The following is a 19,274-nucleotide window of genomic DNA, read 5'->3' as shown; positions in this document are numbered from 1 at the left end:
CCCCACACTCCAACATCAGGTTATCGGTCTGAGGTTCAAATTAGCAGCCATTGTCAAACATCATTCGCTGCGTGTGCAGAACACGATATTTCCAACAGATTTGAATTTGAGATTAAACTGGTAGCTCACAAACTGCCTCCGTTGTCAAGATCTCCTGATCACTAAATCCCAGAGCTCAGAATAAAATTCAGAAAGTTCCTTTTCACATCCACTCAATTCTTTCTCACATTTCTCAACATTAATTCAAGGTATAAAATTGTTTTAAATGTAATTTTAAAAATTTAGATATACAGCAGCGTCACAGGCCACGTTGGCCCACTAGGCCGTGTTGCCTAATTTACACCCCATTAACCTTCAACCTCCAGTATGTTTTGAACGGTGGGAGGAAACCGGAGGCCTATCCCCCCACCCCCCGGGGGAAAACCCATGCAGACACGAGGAGAATGTACAAACTCCTTACAGACAGAGCAGGATTCGAACCCAGTGTCGATTGCTGGTGCTGTGAAGGCATTTCACTAACTGCTACGCCAACCCTGCCGCTCTTGTAAATGTAAACATTCATTGGATCTTTCATGCCGCTGTATTTACTCCAATCCTATTGACATTTCTTTCCATTCCTTTACAACAGAAGCACAAGGAGTGGGCCACAACATCCTTCCCAGTCCCACTCCAACATTCATCAAGATATCTGGCTCAGCACTGGCACCCTTCCTGCATCAAATTCTAGCTTATAATTCTCTGTGTCATTGTTTATCATTGTAATTCAAGGGCAAACTGCACAAAAACAGAGCTTGGAGTAATAGATTGCCTAACCATTTCAAGTTCATTACCATCTGACTAAATATACAACCCGTCAAAACAGCGTTTTTCCACCACGATGCGCGCACACACACACACACACACACACACACACACACACACACACACACACACACAAAGCAGATAATAATCAAAGATATAAAATAAATGTATACAAGTATTTTGAAATAATTTACAGTAAACCCCTGGTATCCAGCACCTATACACATTGGTAAATACCAGATAAGTGAATTTTCCAAATGCTTGAGACTGTGTGTTGCGAGATTAGAGAATTAACGGCAATTTTAAACCCATATTTTTTAACCAATTTTTTTGCTGGTTGCTTGAGGCTGTTTGAATTCCGGATAACAGGGGTTTCACCGCACTTGGTTACAGGAGACCAGCTTCAATCTCACAGCTTGTGAGAAGAAGGTATTTCCCAGCCTGGCAGTCCTGAAGTCCTGAAGGCTTCTTGATGGTAGTGGGTTAAAGGTACTGTGTGCTGGATGGAAAGGGTCTTCAACAATTCTTTGAGCAGCGAATGTCATCAATAGAGGTGAGACCCCAGTGATCTTCTCGGCTGTTTTGATGGTCCCATATTGATTTTTGGTCCAATGCTTTGCAACTACTATCCCACAAAGTGATTCAGCTAGATATCATGCTCTCGATTGGGCTCCTGTAATTCCCCAAATATCTCACCAACTGCACTGATTCAAGCCTGCTCAGCCACTCCCTGTACGAGGTGGGTCCTGTCAGCTCACCAAAAGGTACAAAACTCTCTTCTGTATTTTATTAATTTATTAACAATTATTTAAAATTTATGATCCGTAGTTCTGGTCTGATTTGATAGCACGCCATCGATCCTACACTATGCATCCAATCGCAGCCTGTCCTGATTATGTGCTGCTGTCTTGGCTATGCGTGAAGCCCCACTCTAGACATTGTCCAGCACAGGACGCCTGGAAAACATCTCCTCTTGATGATATTTTGAACCACAAATATCTGCCAAGAACAAAGTTGAATCTGGTGCATTTACGGCTGGTTATATAAAACAAGAGGTGGTTTCTCTTGGGCTAGGATTGGCTGTGGCCAGATTAGATAAGATGTTAATTATTAACCCCATTAGATGCCCAATTGTTACATAAATGCCCAATCAAAACCTTTTATAGAGCATTACACCACAGTACAGGGCCTTTGGCCCACAATGTTTTGCCAGCTGATAGAAACCTACACAACAAACTAAACCTTTTCAACCTCACACCCGTACTCTTATTTTCCTTGAATCCATGTGCCTGAATTTAATTTTTTTTTCTACATTTCGACACGCAACAAAATAACAAGCCCTTTCAGCCAATGAACCCGAGCTCCCTAATTACGCCCAATTAACCTGCAACCCACAGTATGTTTTGAAGGGTGGGAGGAAACCAGAGTCCCCGGAGAAAACCCATGCAGACACGGGGAGAAGGTACAAACTCCTTACAGACAGAACGGGATTTGAACCCCAGTCCCGGGCGCTGTAACAGATTTGTGCTATCCACTACACTAACTGGGCCACTTCCTATGCTAATCGAGGAGCCCCTAACTGAGCCTTTCAAAACTCACTATTGTACCAGCTGCTTCCACCATCTTTGGCAATACATTCCAGGAACTCACCACATTTATTTATTCGTTCAAAAAACAAATAATATATGACATATACAGCAATTAAACATGAACATGAACATTTTTTTTATATATAAAAAAGAAAAGAAAGCATCCATCCCCTTCAGCCTAAGGAGAGCCATAAAGAAGAAAAAAAAATTTAAAAAGTTAAATATAAATATTAAAATTGAATCAATATAAATTGAAATGTAAATATTCTGAGTATAACAACCACTTATTAATAAAAAAAATTATAATTATCATGCAAAATATATGTAATTTTTCCATTATTAAACAATATTTCATCTCATTATTGCCATCTATTAATATCAATCATATTTGTATCTTTCCAAGTATTAGCAATACATTTTTTCACTACGGATAAAGCTAAATGTACAAAAGCAAGCTGGAATTTATCTAATCCCAAGCCTTTCAGAGGTTGCAAACTACCCAATAAAAATACTGTTGGATCTAAAACTTTCTTTCTTTGGCTTGGCTTCGCGGACGGAGATTCATGGAGGGGTATGTCCACATCTGCTGCAGGCTCGTTGGTGACTGACAAGTCTGATGCGGGACAGGCAGGCACGGTTGCAGCGGTTGCAAGGGAAAATTGGTTGGTTGGGGTTGGGTGTTGGGTTTTTCCTCCTTTGTCTTTTGTCAGTGAGGTGGACTCTGCAGTCTTCTTCAAAGGAAGTTGCTGCCCGCCAAACTGTGAGGTGCCAAGATGCACGGTTTGAGGCGATATCAGCCCACTGGCGGTGGTCAATGGGGCAGGCACCAAGAGATTTCTTTAAGCAGTCCTTGTACCTCTTCTTTGGTGCACCTCTGTCTCGGTGGCCAGTGGAGAGCTCGCCATATAACAAGATCTTGGGAAGGCGATGGTCCTCCATTCTGGAGACGTGACCCACCCAGCGCAGCTGGGTCTTCAGCAGCGTGGATTCGATGCTTGCGGACTAAAACTATTTTAATCTTATACAGGTATTCTAAAACCGATTGCATTTTCTTCCAAAAAGATTGTATATGTATACATAACCAAACAGCATGAAAAAAAGTTCCAACCGTATCACCACATCTAAAACACAAATCTGATTCATGAAAACCATATTTTTTTAAATTTTTCAGGTGTCAAATATAATTGATGTAAAAAATTGTAATTAATCATTGCATAACGTGCATTTCTCAATCTAATTACACTATCATAACAGATATCTAACCAATCCTCTTCAGAAAAGATAAAACCAATATCCGCTTCCCATTTAATTTTAGATCTATCCCAACCCTTTTTATCCATACCATCCTGTAATATTTGATACATAGATGAAATATAACCCTCCTCTGGTACCTTCATAAGAAAAGTCTCAAATTTAGTCATTTTAGGTAAAATCATATCTCTACCAAACATACATTTTACCAAAGATCGAATTTGATAATAAAGAAATAAAGAGTTCTTTTTCAATACCAAAATCTTCCCTCATCTGATTAAAAGATAAAAACTTACCCTCTAAAACAATCTCCCAAATTTTTCACACCTTTAAATCACCAATGCAATAAACTTTGATTATGTATTGAAAAAGAAATAAGTTGATTATTATACAATGGAGTCAAAGCCAATAATTTACCCCTAGAACCTATCATTTTATTTTTCTTTATCCATAACTTCATTAAATGTTTTAATACAGGCACATTATATTGTTGTAACAAATTCATATTCCACCTAAACAAAAATTGATGTATTTCAAATTCAGAAATACTTGCCATCTCAATTTTAGCCCAACTAGGAGGCCGTACCAAATCCATCAATGAACTAATAAATTTAAATTGGGTTGCCTCATAATTATTTTGAAAATGTGGTAAATGTAGTCCCCTAACTCATATTTCCAAGTTAATTTATTCAAAGCTACTCTTGAAAATTTACCCCTCCATAAAAACTTCCTAACCATTTTATTTAAATCTCGAAAAAAAATTTATTAAGTAAATACGGAATAGATTGAAACAAACATTCTATACGCGGAAAGATATTCATCTTAATTGTATTTATCCTTCCCATTAAATTAATAGGTAAATCTTTCCATTTAATAAAATCAGTTTTAATTTTTTTCATTAATGGAGCATAATTTAATTTATATAAAGATTGATAATTAACATTCAAAATTATACCCAGATATTTAATTCGATCAGTCCACTTCAAATTAACAATATTCTTATAAACTGAATAATCTCCTTCACTTACCGGTAATATTTTACTTTTTTCCCCAATTAACTTTATATCCAGAAAGACATCCATATTGTATTAAACATTCCTTCAAATGTAAAAGTGACTGAGCTGGATTTGTTTAATACACCAATACATCAGCAAATAATACATCAACAAATAAATTAATTTTATACTCCTCATCTAAAACTTTCATACCTTGTTTCTGTGCATTTTGTCTTATCAACTGTGCTAAAGGTTCAATCACTAACAAAAGCTGGTGATAAAGGACAACCTTGATGAGTTGATCGAGTTAACTTAAAAGATTCCGAAATCAAACCATTCATCAATACTCTAGCTATCGGTTTACTATATAGAGACCTAATCCAACCAATAAAAGAAGGACCAAACTTAAATTTCCCCAAAACTTTAAACAAAAAATTCCATTCAACTCTATCAAATGCTTTTTCTGCATCTAAGGATATCACCATTAGACGATCTAAAGATTGTTGAAATCTATTAATCGAACTAATCACTCACAAAATATTATCTGAAGCATACCTATTCTTTATAAAACCTGTTTGATCAATATGTATCAACTTTGGTAAAAATTTAGCCAATCTATTCGCTAATACTTTAGCTATTATTTTATAATCTACATTTAACAACGAAATTGGTCTATATGAAGATACTTTCAAAGGATCTCTATCTTTTTTAAGAATTACTGTAATTAAAGCACTAGAACAAGACTCAGGTAATTCATAATGTTATCCAACTTGACGTAATACATCCCCAATCACTGTAGATAAATCATCATAAAAATTTTATAAAATTCAACTGAAAATCCATCATCACCAGGCGATTTACCATTTGGCATTTCCATCATAGCCACTTTAATTTCCGAATCTGTAAATGGTTCTTCTAACTCCTGTATATCTACATCCTCTAACATCGGTAAGTTCAACTGTGATAAAAAAAATCAATCAATCCAGTTTCTTGTTTTCCTTCAGATGTATATAACTTTTTATAAAATGAATAAAATTCATCATTAATCTCACGAGGTTTATAAGAGAATTCCGTCTAACAGCATTAATAGTCCTCGATATCTGTTCTCTCTTTAATTGCCACGCCAATACCTTGTATGCTTTCTCTCCCCATTCGTAATACCGTTGTTTAGTCCTATTAATCACACATTCAAATTGATAAGATTGCAAGGTATTATATTTCAATTTCAACCTTGATAATTCTATTTTCTGATCTTCTGTAGCATCTTTCTGAAATTCCTTTTCTAACTCATCAATCTGTTTCTCTAATTCAAGACTCTGATTTAATCTATTTTTTTTATTTTAGAAGTATAACTAATTATTTGTCCTCTCAAATAGGCTTTCACAGCATCCCATACTACAAACTTACTTTGAACAGAATTAGAATTTTCTTTCAAAAAAATTAATTTGTTTTTTCAAAAAATCAATAAATTCTGTATTTTTTAACAACATTGTATTAAATCTCCAACGATAAGCTTTTTGAATTTTCTCAGAAGTTTCATAGGTAAAATATAACAGAGAATGATCTGAAATCACCCTACTTTTATATTCCGCTTGTTGTATTTTCCCTAGTAAATACTAAAAAGAAATCAATCCAAAAGACTCCAATCTTGAAGATCCCATTTCGGAAGGAGGTGGACTCTTTCCATTCCCATTTTTCCCATTTCTGCCATTTCTTCCGTTTCCAGAACCACCAGATTTTTCTTTAGGAGATAATGGTGGACTATGTCTTTGTCCTCTTATATCCGGCAATGAGTCAGCAAAAATCATTGCTTCACAATCAGTTTCAAAAAAACGAAATTGATAGTCTCCGTAAAAGACCTTCAACACTGCAGGGTAATGAAAAGTAGACTTATAACCTTTACGCCACAAAACTTCTTTAACTGGATTAAATCGACGTCGATGTTGAATGACCTCTTGACTCAAATCAGGATAAAAAAATAGACTCTACTATTCTGAATCAATAATGGGGTTTGTCGTTGTCTCGCATTTTGTACTGCAAGTTGAAGTATTGCTTCTCTATCCAAATAACTCAAACATCGAATTATTACCGGTCTCGGTGGTTGACCAGCTTAAAGCTCTATGGGCTCTTTCCAGTGCCAATCCCCCAGAGAAAAATTCTTGCCCTAGTATTTGCAGAATCCAGTCTTTAAAAAAATGAAGAGGCTCTTGTCCTTCTATACCTCCTTCTGCTTTGATTTTCCAAATAATCTATTTTTCTTTCCAGCTCCTTCTCACGATTTCCTAATTCTATGACTGATTTTTCCACCTTCAACACTTTTTCTGTGTTAGAAGTCACTTGTTGTTTACAGTCCAAAAAAGCAGTCTGAAATTTTTAAAATTCTTCAAAAGATGCATCCACACGTGTCTTAACCATATTTAATTCTGAACTTATACCAGCATTCATTTGAACCATCTTATTCATTAGAGATGTCAACATAGATTGAATAACTGCATTTAATTGCATACATTGTGAATCCGTAAATCTCAGTTCTGCTCTCTCTGACATGGTGGCAGAACAAGGTAACTGCAGCTCCTGCTGCAATTCAACAAAAAGCATTTTAAAAGATTTACTGTGGGTCTGGACTCCCAGCGACAGCATCCCGACTTCTTCAGGGAGTCACCGCTGGTCTCCCCCCGCATCTTGTTGTCTTCTCTTCCATTCGCAAAGAAAAACGACTTCTTTAGATTGTAATGCTGCCTGATGCATTTCCTTTTCAGCCTCCACAGTCGATCCTTGGGATTTAGGCAATGAAGAAATTGAGCCTGGGGCTGTTTCAAGTCCTCTCGGCCCCAAATCTTCAGCACTTCGAAAGTGTATTTTCTTTTGAACGAGATTTAGTCTTTTTACCATTAGTGGCCATAATAATTCCTTAATATTTAAACTAAAATTTAATAAGTTTAAACTTGGAAACAAAGGGTTAAAACAGGTATTTAAAAGTCTGGCCAGAGAGGTCAAGACTGCACGTCTGAGACTGGACGTCTAGACTCTACAGCATCTTACCACGCCCCCAACCACTCTCTACCCTTGATGACTCCCCTAAATGTTCCTCCCTTCACTTTGTCCTGATGTCCTCTGGTGTTTGCTCTCCCACCTTGGGGAAAAGGTGCTGGCAGTCCACCCTATCTATGACTTTCGTAGACTTCTATTAAGTCACCTCTCCTCCTTCTTTGCTCCAAAGAGAAAAGTCGCACTTAACATTGTACCCAAGGCCGCAGGCAGATGGAGACCTTGTGCTGATTACTACTGTTTGAACAAGGTTACCACATCAGATCACTACCCGGTACCATATTTGCAGGACGGTGTCCAACCTGCAGGGAGCCCACACCTTTTCCAAGGTGGACCTGGTCCAGGTTTATCATCAAATCCCGGTCCCCCCAGATGACATTCCAAAAATGGCTATTATTACACCCTTTGGCTTTTTTGAATTCAGAAGGATATATTTTGGGCTCAAAAATGTCGCGCAGACATTTCAACGTGATCTTGACTTTACCTTCATATATTTGGACAACATACTTATCCCTACCTGCAGTCGTCAGGAACTTCTGTCCCACCTGTGCAAGGAACAGGAGACTTGAATCTGCAGCTGGAAGAAATTCCAGTAGGTCCAGAGGAGCTCAAACTCCTGTGTGACGTATCTACAGGTTGTCCTCACCCAATCACTCCGGTGGCCTGGAGGTGGTAGGTAATTGACACGGTACATGTGTTGGCACATCCATCGATCAGAACGACTGTCCCGATAGTAGCCAACAGATTTCTGTGGCATGGCCTTCGAAAACAGGTCAGAAAATGGGTGAAGACATTCACTCGTTGCCAGACATCCAAAGTCCAGCACCGTGCGAAAGCCCCACTACAATCTTTTGAACCGACGTATTGGAGGTTTGACATGTACACGTGGACATCTTAGGCCTCCTGCTGGTGTCATGTGGTTCCCATTTTCTTCTCACTACAGTGGATTGGGCCACGTAGTGGCCAGATGTGGTTTCACTGGCAGACATGACTACCGACACCTGCACCAGGGCCCTCATTTCTGCCTGGATAGTACGTTTCAGTCTGCCAGCACACATCACATCTGACAGGGGTGCCCAATTCACATCAAGCCTGTGGTCAGCAATGGCCACCTTGCTTGGAACCAAGTTGTACCACACAATTGAGTACCACCCACAATCCCATGGCCTAGTAGAAAGGTTCCATAGGCATTTGAAATTGGCCCTTATGGCCCACCTGAAGGGACCTAACTGGGTTGACGAATTGCCATGGGTACTCGAGGGCATATGAATAGAACCTAAGGAAGATATAGGTGCCATATCGTCAGTGCTGGTCTACGGTGTGCCCCTGATAGTTCCAGGAGAATTTCTATCAGACTCACAAGGATGGGAGGAGATGCCCACAGTGGTCCTAAGTAAGCTCCGTGAGATGCTTGGTTCTTTAGCGCCCATACTGACACCGAGCACCATTCCGGCCTCCGTATGAGGGTCCCTTCGAGGTACTAAGATGCAATGGTTTGACATACATTTTGGACATCGGAGGTAAAGAGGAAGCTTTTGCATTTGACCACCTCCGACCTGCCCATCTGGATCTGGACGGACCAGTCATGGTTCAGGCCACCCAAACAAAAAAAATATATAGACTTTGGGGGTCCGCAGCAGGATTGCCAGTTCTTGGGGGGGGGGGGGGGGGGGGGGTCATGTGGTGACCCACTTACAGGCAAGCGAACCAGCTCCCGAAATGGCGGCCGTGACGTGGAAAATGCGGGAAATTGACCTGCATCCATCACAGTTATTTATCTGAGCTGATGATGTCACTTCCTGTCCACGTGACAGAAGCAGTGATGTATATAACCCAGCATGCAAGCCTGGAGATGCCAGTCTTGCACTAGACTCCATAATGTGTACCTCAATTTCCCCGCGTATACAGCAACTCAACAACGTGTACAGCAATTCCACGAGTACACCAATGTCTAGAGTTATAGAATACTTCACTACAAAGGTCCCATTAATGTCACCTAATACTACATTTAGAATGTAACATGCATAAAATTCTTTAACTTTTGTCCACCGCAAGGCAGACAGAAAGTCACCACTTTATCCAGTGCCCCTCACAGAAACCTACAGCACCTGGTGTTCCTAGGCGCACAAGTACTGACCAGGCCTGAGCCTGCTTAGCTTCCGAGATCAGACAATCCCAGGAATGTTCAGGCCATTAGGTGGGGTGGGTTGATGTGTTTCTGGGTTACCCTCCTGCTCTTTACATACATCACCTCCACTGGACGCAGACTGGGAGATCACTTCGTTAAGCACCTTGGCTTTGTCCGTCACAACAGTGTGGATCTCCCAGTGGCCACCCATTTCAGTTCCCTGCCCCATTCCCTTGCCGATATGTCTGTCCATGGTCTCATTCACTGCCAGACTGAGACCACCCGCAAACTGGAGAAACAGCCCCTCATCTTCTGACTGAGCGCCCTCCAACCGGATGGAATTTACATCGACTTCTCCGGTTTCTGTTCAAAGCCTCCCCCTTCCCTAACCCATCTTCTTCCCCATCTTTTTTCCTCTGGTTCTTTCCCTCCCATTCTCTCTCTCTCTCTCCCCTTTTCCCTCTCTCTCAAGTGCTCAAATCAATTCTCACCCTTCCTCTTACATATCAATAACTCCTTTTGTCTGTTGGTGTGAACTCCCATTCTTCCCCTCAATTAAAGACTGGGGAAAGAAAGGGGAAGATGAGAGACCCATCTCTATTTTCACTGACACCTTGTGGAAGGGTCAAGCCCAAAACGTCAGTAATATACCTCCTGTGGACGCTGTGAGACTGATTGACTTCCTCCAGCATTTCTGTTTTGACTACAATCAGTGTCTGTAGACGTCCGTGTTTCACTCTTCACATACATCGCCTCTTGGATTCTGCTTAACTTCACTGATTGATCTGTGTTACTTTTACACCCGCAGTTGCTTTTCTAATTCCCCTTTTAATTTCAATCTGACGCTTTCTATACATCTCTAGGCTTCCTGTTGAATTAGATTCTTCACATCCCAAATAATAACTGCTCTTTTTATTTAAACCTACGCTGAATAACAGGAAACACTAGATTTTGCAGTGAACGTTTATCTTCCATCCCAGAACCTGCGCAGGGTTCTAACACCATTGACCATTTTCCACTCACATCCCACTTTCAGTAATCCCTCTGCCATTGGTGCTGTTAGTAAGGGATTGCTGAAGGTGGGATGTGGATGGAAAGAAAAACTTTGTAAACCCCTGATTTAATCGTCCCTCATTGACTCGTTATGTGCACAGTTTCAGAACTCCAAAGGAAATGGGTCAATGGCAATTTTTCTCAAGCAAAATATCTCAGTAACAATCGGGTCTAGAGCAGTGATTCTCAACCTTCCCTTCCAACTCACATCCCACCTTAAGCAATCCCTTACTAATCACAGAGCACCTATGGCAGAGGGATTACTGAAGGTGGGATGTGAGTGGAAAGAGAAAGGTTGAGAATCCCTGGTCCAAACAAACCATTTCTCAATCTCACAATAGCCTCAGCTTGCTTTAAAACCTCGACCTGTATTTCACCTCATCATAGAACATTCCAGCATAGTACAGGCCCTTCAGCCCACAATATTCTGCTGACTTATGCAAACCTACTCCACAACGATCTTATTCTTACAGCCGTAACTCTTTTTCTTACATCCAGTCAAGTTTATTGCAGAAGTGCGATCCGACGAAGCAGTGTTCTCCAGTCCACAGACATAATACATCAGCAGGACCAAGTATTTGTATGTACAAATAAATAAATATTGTTTTGTACAAATGCGAGTCTCGGATGGTTAGTGTGAGCAGTTCTTTTCGTCGATCAGTGTTCTCACTGCCCGTGGGAAGAAGCCCGGAGGTGCTGGCTCTGAGACCCCTATGTCTATTTCCCTACTGAGAGAGTAGGCAAGAGGATCCATGTGCTCATCTAGGAGTATTTCAAATGTCCCTAATGCACCAGCCTTTGTCATCATTCCCAGCAAGGGCTTCCAGACATCCACTACTCTCTGACGTCTTCCTTAAACTTCCCTCACTGACACCCTCTGATATTTGTAACCTCAGGAACAAAGGTGCTGGTTGCCCACCCATCCAAGCCCTCTATATAGACCTCTGTTAAGTCACCTCTCATACTTTGTCACTCCTAGTTCTGTCAACCTTGCTCCTTAAGACATGTTCTCCAATCCAGGACACATTCTGGTAAATCTCCATAACTGTGAGACATTAAACTGAATTGTGATCAGGACATGTACTCTTGGATCAAAATCTCTCCCTGATAAAGGAGGTTAACGGGAAAGTCTGCAGATGCTGGGGTTGAGTGCAATACCCAAACGTGCTGGAGAAACTCAGCAGATCACCCAGTGTCCAGAGGACGCAAGAGGTAACCATCTAGTCTTTCCTGACAAAGGGCTCAACTGCCTTTCACGTCCTCTGGATGCTGTGTGACCTGCTGACTTTCTCCAGCACTTTTCTGCGCTGCTCCCCGATAACCCATCCTCATTGCGTAAAGCCAGCACAGCAGTGCTCTCCAAACCTCTTGAGTGGCTCCACCCTGGTTAAAAACGTTCTCCTGGACACCACGGAGGAATATAATCTCCTCTGTGCCTTCTGCACAGCCACTGTCCCAGGTCACACCAGGGTCACTGAAGTCCCGTGCGATCGCTGCTCGCGCACTTCACAGTTAAGTTTCAGTTTAGACATACAGCCCGGTAAGGGGCCCACACCGCCCAATTTACCCCCAAAGGGTGTTGAGGAAAGCAGAACACCCGGAGGAAATCCACTTAGCCGTGGGGAGAACACACAAATTCCTTACAGACAGCACCGGAACAATCCCCCCCGGCCTCAAGCTCTCCAGAGGTAAATAGACCACGTCAGCAGGATGCGTGCTCCTGGGTTCAAACCACGTAGCCTCCTTTGACGATTCACTCAGTGCATCCAACTGTATACAAATAGAGCACATCGTCTTAAGATGAGAGGGAGGAGTTTAACTGGGGTTTTATACACAGAGATTGGCTGATATCTGGAAGGCGCTGCCAGGGATGGAGGTGGAATCAGACACAACTACTCTACTATGTTTAAGGGATGTACAAGGACAGACTCTTCAATTGGCAGGGCACAGAAGGATAAAATAAACTACTACAGGCAATTGGGATTAGTATAGCGAGGCAAGTAGCATAGATATTGTGGATTGAAGGCCCTGCTTCTGCGCTGGACAGCTCTGAGTCATCTCTAAAGCTGGGATATTTTCTTTAATCAATACAATTCTTTAAACTGTCTAATCTCACCCAAAATCTTTCACCAAGTCCCAATCCTGTCCCTCATTCGGTTACATTTCAGGACGGCAAAAAATGGGTGAAGTAAAACATGAAAGTCTACCGACGCACAGAAGTCCAGCCTCTCTCGCAGCATTCATAGGAAGTAAAGATATTTTAGCCACATTTCAGGCTTGAGGCCTTCTTAAGCAAAGCACAGGAAGACATCTGGATAAAGACTGGGGAGAGAAAGGGGGAAGAACAGGAGGGGGGAGGAGTCCAGACCAGCAGACAGAATATAACCCGCTAAAACCGTGTTCTCTGGTCCTCGGTGCAAAACATGCAAACACTCAAGTCATAACACACATACAGACAAATAATACATATGCAGGACAAATATTTTATCTATAAAAAGACATAAATAAATATTTTTATACAAATGAGAGTCTTGGAGGGTGAGTGTGAGCAGTTCCTTTGGTCGTTCAGCATCCTCACTGCCCGTGGGAAGAAGCTGTTCCTCAGCCTGGCTCTGATCCTCCTATATCTCAGCTGAAAGATGAAAGATACTGTGTGCTGGATGGAAGGGGTCCTCAATGATTTTGCACGCCCTCTTCAGATAACTATCTCAGTAGATCACGTCGATGGGAGAGGAGACTCCAGTGAACCTCTCTGCTACTCTTATGGTCTGGTGGATTGACCTCCAATCCATTTCTCTGCAGCAACCGTACCCCACCATGATGCAGCCGGCCAAGTCGGTCTCGATAGAGCTCCTGTAGAAGGTTGACGTGATGGTGGCCGGTAGCCCTTGCCCGCTTCAGTCTTCTCATTAAGTCCGGTCACTGTTGCTCCTTCCTGACAAGTGAGGAGATGTTGAGTGTCCATGATAGGTCACTAGTTAAGTGAACTCCAAGGAACTTGGTGTTCTCCACTACAGAGTTGATGATGTGTAGTGGGAGGGTGGTTATTCCTGGTCGTCTCCTTCGTCTTGTCCACGTTGAGACTCGGGTTGTTCTCTCGCAACATTTCACAAGATTTTCCACCTCTTCTCTGCCGTGCGACTCATTGTTGTTGCTGACGAGGCTAACGACTGTTGTGGCATCTGGAAAGTTGATGACCCTGTTGGAACTGGATCTGGAGATGCAGTCGTGGGTCAGTGACGCGAACAAGAGTGGGCTGAGCTCACATTTACTCCACATTTTGGGAAAGTTTAAAATCAAACATGGCAGAAAAATTCCAGATTGACAGAATTCAGGATGAGACCTGCAAAACCCTGCGGATGCCAGAATGTGGAGCAGAAAACTCTCCGCTGAAGGAACTCAGCAGGTCGAGTAACATCCGTGGTGGGTTGGGGGGAGAAGAATGGTCAATATCTCGGGTTATCAAGACTAGGTGGGAGGTGTCGGACGGGGGCCATTCAGGGTGAAGGACGAGTTCAGATACAAGCAATAGAGTACTGGGTCAGTTTAACCTTGTGGGGGGCTTCAGATGAGATGGACTGGCAGGAGGAGATCACAAGATATAGGAGCAGAAGTCGGCCCATTGGCCCATCGAGTCTACGCCACCATTCTATCATGAACTGATCCATTCTCCCACTCAGCCTTACACCCCAGCTTTCTCCCCTTAACTCTTGATGTCCTGACTAATCAAATACCTGTCAATCTCTGCCTTAAATATGTCCAAGGACCTCACTTCCACAGCCACCTGTGGCAACGTTCCACAGACTCATGACCCTCTGCCTAGAAGTATTTTCATGCCTGTTTAAATTGCCGTTCTTTTATCCTGAAGTTGTGGCTTCTTACCCAAGACTCCCCTATCATGGAAAACATCCTTGCCACATGGGAGTGGGGTCTGATAGCATTAAGATCACAAGGAAAAGGAACAGAACCAGGCCACTAGGCTCATCGAGTCTGTTCCAATTTCTGGCCTTTTCCCCATGATGCCCTCACTAATACTTGTCTATTTCTTATTTAAATACTCCCAGTGATCTGGCTTCCACTGCTATATGCGGCAGTGAGTTCCATAGATTCATGACCCTCTGGCTAAAGAAATTCTTCCTAATCTCTGTTTTATATGGATAACCTCTAATTTTCAGACTATGACTCCTTGTCCTTGATTCACCCACCAAGGGAAACATCTTACCCGCATCCACCCTATCTAAACCTTTCAAAATACGAAAAGCCTCTATGAGATTTCCTCTCATTCTCCTAAACTCCAATGAATACAACCTAAGAGCTGCCAATCGCTCCTTGTACGTTAGCCCTTGCATTCTGGGAATCATCCTAGTAAATCTCCTCTGCACCCAACATCACATCCTCTCTAACATAGGGGGGCCCAAAACTGCACACAGTTCTCCAAATGAGCTCTCACCAGTGCCCCATAGAGCCTCATCAACACCTCTTTACCCTTGTACACCATTCCTCTTGAAATGAATGCCAACATAGCATTCGCCTTCTTCATTACCAATTTCACCTGGTCATTAACTTTTAGGTTTCCCTACACGAGGACACTCAGGTTCCTTTGCACATCCGAGGTGTGAATTTTCACCCCATCCAAATAGTATTCTGCCTGTTTGTTTCCACTGCTGTTCATTTCTCTATGTTAAATCTCATCTGCCATAATTTTTACCCAGTCTCCTAATCTGTCTATATCTTTCTGCAACTTTACGGTTTCTAATACACTTCCTACTCCGCCACCTATCTTGGTGTCATCCGCAAATTTAGCCACATAACCATTCATACCACAATCCAAATCATTAATATAAATTGTAAACAGCAATGGCCCCAAAATCGACCCCTGCGGAACACCACTAGTTACAGGCAGCCATCCAGAACGGGAACCCTTAATTTCAACCCTTTGCTTCCTGCCTATCAGCCACTTTTCTATCCAGTTTAATAACTTCCCTGTAATTCCATGGGCCCTCTTATTTAGCTGCCTAATACGCAGCACCTTATCAAAGGCCTTTTGAAAATCTAAACAGCTAACATCCACAGCTTCTCCTTTGTCCATCCTACCTGAGATTTCTTCAAAAAACTCTAATAGGTTGGTCTGGCAGGATCTCCCCTTTAAAAAACCATGCTGACTTGGACCTATCCTGTCATGCATCTCTAGGTATTTCATCTCCACATCCTTGAGGATCGACTCTAATCTCCCAACCACAGACATCAGACTAATTGGCCGATAGTTTCCTTTTTTCTGCCTCCCACCTTTCTTAAACAGCAGAACCACATTTGCGACCTTCCAATCCTCTGGAATCTCTCCAGAGTCTATCGATTTCTGGAAGATCATCGCCAATGGATCAACAATCTCCAAAGCCACCTCTTTCAAAACCCATGGATGCACCTCATCTGGTCCAGGAGATTTATCAATCTTTAATCCGTTTAGTTTGCCTAGCACAATTTCTCTTGTAAATCTAACTACACCCTGATGCCTCTGACTATCCAGGATATTACTAATGCCTTCCATGGTGAAGAGACACGCAAAATATTGATTAAGTACCTCTGCCATCTTTTACAACCCATTACAGTTTCCCCAGCATCAATTTCTAACAGTCCTATGTCAACATGTGTCTCTCTTTTATTCCTTATATATTTGAAAACACTCAGTATCGTTTTTAATATCGTTAGATAATCTCCTTTCATAGCTCATCTTTTCTTTCCCAATGACATTTTTTGTCTCTTTCTGTAATTGTCGAAAGGAATCCCAGTCCTCTGATTTCCCACTAATGTTTGCTTCCTTGCATGCCCTCTCCTTTGCTTTTTATCAGAGCCTTCACCTCTTTCTTTTTCCTTGGAATATATCCTGCATGCCTTTTATTACTTGCAAAGATATCTTCCAGTCCTGGTCTGATCCTCCAATTGATTTGCTTTCCCAATTTCCTTGAGCCAGTTCTTTTCTCATACCACTGTAATTTCCCTTATTCCACTGATGGCATTAGTGACGGCAAGGCGTCAGGGTTTGGGTTTGGCACAGTTAGTTAAACCCAGACGTCCAATATAAACACACCCCAACAGTCGTACAATGCAGTTCACCTGGAATTTGCGGAAACAACTGCCTTACGATGAGTGAACTGCATGTTCTTCAGGGTAAGAAATCTGCCACCCTTCCCAACAGGCTCCAGGCCCAAACCACCTGGTGACTCTGGAATGGTTGTCACTGCCTTCTCGACACACTGGAGACGGGCAAGAAGTGCTTGCCCAGATCCTGCCGAATGAGCAAAGACCCTTGTTCTCCATTTCAATCAGATGCGGAGTGGGAATGAAGTCGGAGACCAGAAAATGGAGCTTGTGATGGGAGTCCTAAAGATGGTGCTTTCCCAAAGGTTGAGGTGGAGAGGCGGAAATATCTACAGTCTGACAGGTTAGAGACAGCACTGAGATCAGGAGAGGTGGTGGTGATGGGGAAGGGGGCGGTGGTGATGGGGGAGGGGCGGTGGTGATGGGGGAGGGGCGGTGGTGATGGGGGAGGGGCGGTGGTGATGGGGGAGGGGCGGTGGTGATGGGGGAGGGGCGGTGGTGATGGGGGAGGGGCGGTGGTGATGGGGGAGGGGCGGTGGTGATGGGGAGGGGTGGTGGTGATGGAGGAGGGGCGGTGGTGATGGGGGAGGGGCGGTGGTGATGGAGGAGGGGCGGTGGTGATGGAGGAGGAGCGGTGGTGATGGAGGAGGGGCGGTGGTGATGGAGGAGGGGCGGTGGTGATGGGGAGGGGCGGTGGTGATGGGGGAGGGGGAGTGGTGATGGGGAGGGGCGGTGGTGATGGGGGAGAGGCGGTGGTGATGGGGGAGGGGCGGTGGTGATGGGGGAGGGGCGGTGGTGATGGGGAGGGGCGGTGGTGATGGGGGAGGGGCGGTGGTGATGGGGGAGGGGCGGAGGTGATGGGGGAGGGGCGGTGGTGATGGGGGAGGGGCGGTGGTGATGGGGGAGGGGCGGTGGTGATGGGGAGGGGCGGTGGTGATGGGGGAGGGGCGGTGGTGATGGGGAGGGGCGGTGGTGATGGGGGAGGGGCGGTGGTGATGGGGGAGGGGCGGTGGTGATGGGGGAGGGGCGGTGGTGATGGAGGAGGGGCAGTGGTGATGGGGGAGGGGCGGTGGTGATGGAGGAGGGGCGGTGGTGATGGGGAGGGGCGGTGGTGATGGGGGAGGGGCAGTGGTGATGGGGAGGGGCGGTGGTGATGGGGGAGGGGCAGTGGTGATGGGGAGGGGCGGTGGTGATGGGGGAGAGGCGGTGGTGATGGGGGAGGGGCGGTGGTGATGGGGGAGGGGCGGTGGTGATGGGGGAGGGGCGGTGGTGATGGGGGAGGGGCGGTGGTGATGGGGGAGGGGCAGTGGTGATGGGGGAGGGGCGGTGGTGATGGGGAGGGGCGGTGGTGATGGGGGAGGGCTGGTGGTGATGGGGGAGGGGTGGTGGTGATGGGGGAGGGGCGGTGGTGATGGGGGAGGGGTGGTGGTGATGGGGAGGGCTGGTGGTGATGGGGGAGGGGTGGTGGTGATGGGGGAGGGGCGGTGGTGATGGGGGAGGGGTGGTGGTGATGGGGAGGGGCGGTGGTGATGGGGAGGGGCGGTGGTGATGGGGAGGGGTGGTGGTGATGGGGAGGGGCGGTGGTGATGGGGAGGGGCAGTGGTGATGGGGAGGGGCGGTGGTGATGGGGGAGAGGCAGTGGTGATGGAGGAGGGGCGGTGGTGATTGGGGAGGGGCAGTGGTGATGGGGGAGAGGCAGGTGATCAGAAAGGGGGGTGGTGGTCAATGTCCATGGAGTTAACCCAGCCATCCTGCTGTTGCCGTATTAATTATTCAAGCACTTTATCTGTGTTGATGAATGGCTTGGCTTTCAGAAATATGAGGAGCAGCTGTTTTCTTTCCGCCAGGAGCTGGAAGATCTGCAATGACTGCCAGCGGTGCTCCTCATACTGCCCTCCAATGTCACATTCAACGACCCCATACATTCAACAAATCAATATCTTGCATGGACTCGTACAAGATTTAATCAATCCATCACATTTATAGGAGCTCAATCCACAAGACCATAAGAGTGGCAGAGAGAATCTCCTTCCCCTCCCCATCGACGTGATCGACCAGGATCGTTCTCTGAAGATGGCATGTTAAATCATTGAGGACCCCCTTCCACCCCGCACACAGCATCTTTCAGCTGCTCCCGTCGGGGAAGAGATACGGGAGGATCAGAGCCAGCACCACCAGGCTGAGGATCAGCTTTTTCCCACGGGCAGTGAGGATGCTGAACGACCAAAGGAACTGCTCACACTCTCCCTCCAAGACCCTCAGAGTCAAGAAACAATATTTATTGATTTATTTAACCATATATAACCATATAAC

At 44.3% G+C, this 19,274-nt stretch overlaps 1 protein-coding gene across 2 annotated transcripts in view; it reads right to left on the bottom strand.

Moving 5' to 3' along the window:
• The window catches only part of LOC138745673 (talin-2), a 337,585-nt gene that overhangs the window by 262,237 nt on the left and 56,074 nt on the right, over positions 1 to 19,274 (bottom strand). The window contains exon 1 of one of the 2 annotated variants that reach the window (XM_069902934.1): positions 461 to 634. The exons of the other annotated variant lie outside the window; for it this stretch is intronic. The gene's annotated coding sequence lies outside the window, so the exon portion shown is untranslated. Of the gene's footprint in view, positions 1 to 460; positions 635 to 19,274 lie in introns of those variants that run through there. 2 annotated transcript variants of the gene reach the window in all.

The sequence above is a fragment of the Narcine bancroftii genome, chromosome 11 (genome assembly GCF_036971445.1).
Source record: "Narcine bancroftii isolate sNarBan1 chromosome 11, sNarBan1.hap1, whole genome shotgun sequence".
In the NCBI taxonomy this organism is placed as follows: Eukaryota; Metazoa; Chordata; class Chondrichthyes; order Torpediniformes; family Narcinidae; genus Narcine; species Narcine bancroftii.
This window is presented reverse-complemented; position numbering and strand designations above follow the sequence as displayed.